Source organism: Gekko japonicus, unplaced genomic scaffold, assembly GCF_001447785.1.
Source record: "Gekko japonicus isolate JY-2015 unplaced genomic scaffold, Gekko_japonicus_V1.1 scaffold936, whole genome shotgun sequence".
In the NCBI taxonomy this organism is placed as follows: Eukaryota; Metazoa; Chordata; class Lepidosauria; order Squamata; family Gekkonidae; genus Gekko; species Gekko japonicus.
In genome coordinates this window covers 582785-586882 of record NW_015173702.1, presented here as the reverse complement: position 1 = coordinate 586882, position 4098 = coordinate 582785, and the positions used below count along the sequence as shown (strand labels likewise).

Here is a 4098-nt window from a genome sequence, read left to right as displayed (position 1 = left end):
CCCCCGGGGGGCAGGGAAATCCCCGCCCCAGAGGCCCGTTCCCCGCCGCCAGCAGATCGGGCCCCGGGGGGAACCCCACCCCGACGTGCACGTCACCCAGAAGTGACGCGACAACGCCGGGCACACTGGGGGCGGGGCCACAGTCACCCAAGAGAAAACACTATGGTTTCCCCTCGGATGGTCGTGGCCCTGCCCCCAGCGTGCCCGGTGTCACCATGTCACTTCCAGGTGACGTGCATGCGGTGTGCGCATGCTTAGCGCGCGTGCGCACTCCAGCCACCAGCCGTGAGTCCCCTGCTGTGGCTGGAAAAGCACTTGGCAACCCTATTATTAATGTATATAAAAATTGAGCAAAATATGTATTGTTGTTTTACTCTTATTATTATTATTGTTGTTATCTAACTTTCTAAAAAGATATGACTTATGGTTGATTCTGATTTCTTTATCTCTGTCTTGATATCCACTGTTGTCTGTTTTGATTGGTAAAGATATCCAGTATAGATCACCACAACAGCTGTTCCCCTCTCATGTCCAAAACTGTCATATGTATTTTAACAGTGCTTTTAAAATTAGTGCTTTGTTCACTAATATAATTTTGACAAACAACGGCTTTTTAAAAAGAGAAAATGATCGACTCAACACAAAACGTCCTTTATTCCAATTAGGGCTGCTTGAATGAAGTCCCTGTATCATCTACTTAATACATTTTTAATGGATTTTTCTTAGTGAGTGGTAAATCAAACACACAAATTGGACTCTTCTGACAATGACATGCAGTCTTAGGTCACATTCTAGTCATGTTAGATAGTCAAAATAAAGTGTGGCCCAGTAATTCAGTATGATAATTATAGTTATGAAAATAACATAAGAAGAGCCCTGCTGGATCAGACCAGTGGTCCATCTAGTCCAGCATCCTGTCTCACACGGTGGCCAACTAGTTTCTCTGGAGGCTCAGCCAAAGGGCATAGAGGCTGAGGCCTTCCCTGATGTTGCTTCCTGTCTCTGGTATTCAAATGTTTCCTGCCTCTGGATGTAAAGGTTCCCTTCAGTCACCATGGCGAGTAGCCACTGACAGACCTGCCATCCATGAATCTGTGTAATTCCCTTCTAGAGCCATCTATGCCTATAGCTATCACTACATCCACTGGCAGCAAATTCCACATTTGAATCACTCACTATGTAAATAAGTATTTCCTTTTGTCTGTCCTGAAGCTACTGTCCACCAGCTTCATTGGATTCCCTTGAGTTTAGTATTTTGGGGGAGGGGGGGAAAAGTTATCTTTGTCAACTGCCTCCACCCCATGCATAATTTTATAAACCTCTAACATGCTCTCCCCCCACCCACCCAGTAATCTCTTTTCTAAACTGAAAAGTCCCAGTCTCTTAAGTCGTTCCTCATCGGGAAGGTGCTCAAACCCCTAATCATCTTAATTGTCGTCTTCTATACTTTTTCCAGCTCTCCAGTGTCCTTTTTGGGATATGGTGACCAGAACTGTACACAGTATTCCAAATGAGGCCACACCGTAGATCTGTACAGGGACATTATATTATTGGCTGTTGTATTTTCTGGCCCCAATACTGATCCTTGTGGGACCCCACTGCTTACTTCTCTCCATTGAGAGAACTATCTGTTTATTCCTACTTTTTTGCTTCCTGCCACTTAATCAGTTTTGAATCTGTAAGAGAATCTGTCTTCTTACCCATGAATGCTAAGTTTACTCAGGAGTCTTTGGTGAGATGCCCCATCAAAAGCCTTTTGAAAGTCCAAGTCTATAATGTCTACCGGGTCACAGTTATCTACATGCCTTTTCACTTTCTGAAAGAACTCCAAAAGGTTAGTTCAATTAGAAGAGGTGACAAGCTGTTTCAACAGCAGCCAAGCTTATATTCTCCGTCCTCTGCTTAGTACTAACGCCTCACACAAACGCACAAACTAAAAGGCCTTGGCCAAGTCCAGCATGGCCCAGAAGGTAATTGTATCGATAAAGGAGAACTGTCCTATGCAGTTTCTCTGTGGAAGGGTAGTCATGCCAGTCTTCATTAAAAACAAACAAAAAAGCCAAGACTTAAATCCTTGACTGCCTCTTCTTTGTCTTATTACGTGTGTATCCCAACTTTCTTCCATCATGACCAATGTTCCCTCTAAGCTGTGGAATCTTGTGAGCAAAATTTTTACTTTGTGACCTACCAGCATTAAAGTTGTGAGCGAGCGATTTTGCTACTGCATAAATTGGTTTGCTCTTCTGGAGCCGTCCTTCCTGAGCTAGGGAAAAAATGGGTGAGCCGGAGGCTAAAAGCCTGTGAGCTAGCTCACACTAACTCAGCTTAGAGGGAGCACTGATCATGACCATGGGGGAGGGGTGTCCCAGAAAGTCTCCCATCTCGGCATTATTCAGACCCAGATTAAGCAAAGAGGGGCCTGCATCAAGTGCCTTCCAACCATGCTCTCAGTTCCACTCTGGTGTTTCAGGAAAGAGCTGCAGAGCACTTCCTCCTCCATAGCTGCTTCTGCCTCCATGGCAGAATTCCCAGTTTTGATATTATCAGGGGTGACACTATAGGACTTGGGAATCAGGTTGGGAAGATATGGATATTGCCAGCAGGGGTCATTTCGTAGAAAAAGAGGTGCAGGAGCTCATTAGCACAACTCATTAGCATAACTTATTTGCATATGCCACACCCCCTGGCATCACAGGAAGTGTGTCAGAAGGCAACACCCACCGCTCAGACTCCACTGGACAGTTTTGGATTGCTAGCTATTGGGGGGGAGGAAGGTGCAGATCTGTCCTCACAGAGGAGGGCGAGCGTGTGACTGCATTTAAAACTTGGTCTTAAAGGTGCCACTGGACTGTTTTGGGCCGGGGGGCTGGGGGGGGGGGCTCTGCAGCTTACCTGGCTGCTTCTTGTTCTGACTGAGGGCTACTGGGAGCAGGGGGCAGGGCTTGTTGCATGTGCCCGTCCACTGGGCTCTTTACTGCCGGAGCTCTGCTCCTGTGCGCTCCTGCAGGAAATGACCCCTGATAGCCAGCCAGATCTGATGCCTGAACCAAAGGGCAGGGTTTCTTGTAACTCTTGATCTTGTGGACCTCTTAATCCCATACCCAATTTGTTCATGAGACAGCTGATCAACAGACTGTTAAGACATTGACAGATGCTTTGTTTACCCAAGTACTTCTTCATCTCTTGCTCATGGGCTGTGACTGCTCCCAGCCATTCTAATTTAACTGTCTGTCATCCTGACTTACTTTCAAAATCTCCCTCCCCCCTTTCTGGGAAGAAGCAGCTTTCCCAAATTATTGTCCTTTTCATCCTGGGCTGGAAGTGTTTGCTTTGCTTTGTCTGACTGTATCCTTTCCAAGTGCACCTTATTACCTGCAATTGCATGAAAGTGTATAATTGCTGTAATTAAGGTGGGTGATTAGGAAGATCAGGAAGATCAGGAAGGTAGGTGATTAGGAAGAAGAATGGAAGAATGTGGTGTGTGGCTTACAAAAGATATTATGGTATAATAACATTGTTCTTTTTAATAAGAGCTCTCAGCTCTTTTAGTCGATTTTTCCCTCCTTGGTTCAGTATAAAGAGAAACAGCTGTGAAAACAATAGGTTTGTTTAACTTTAGCAAGTTCATATCCATAATCTATAACTAGGTAGCCGATGAAGAAGAAGAAGAGATTGGATTTATACCCCGCCCTTCACTACCCAAAGGTGTCTCAGGGTGGCTTACAAACTCCTTTCCCTTCCCCTCCCCACAACAGACACCCTGTGAGGTAGGCGGGGCTGAGAGAGCTCTTGACAGAAACTGCTCTTTTTCAAGGACAGCTCTTATCAGAGCTACTGCTTGCCCAAGGTCATCCAGCAGGTGCAAGTGGAGGAGTGGGGAATCAAACCCGGTTCTCCCAGAATAGAGTCCGCGCACTTAACCACTACACCAAACTGGAGTTTGAATCCAGTGGCACCTTTAAGATCAACAAAATTTTATTCAAGGTATAAGCTTTTGTGTGCAAGTACACTTCTTCTGATACAGAGAACATGGCTACCCACCTGAATCTAGATAGCCCATGTTCACTTTAGATTTCCATGATTAAACTTTGCTTACCA

At 45.6% G+C, this 4098-nt stretch overlaps 1 protein-coding gene across 1 annotated transcript in view; it reads left to right on the top strand.

Annotated features, from left to right (window-relative positions):
- ABCC8 (ATP binding cassette subfamily C member 8) overlaps positions 1-4098 on the top strand; it is a gene marked incomplete at its 5' end in the record, with an annotated part of 118395 nt that overhangs the window by 10203 nt on the left and 104094 nt on the right. The window lies entirely within an intron of this gene.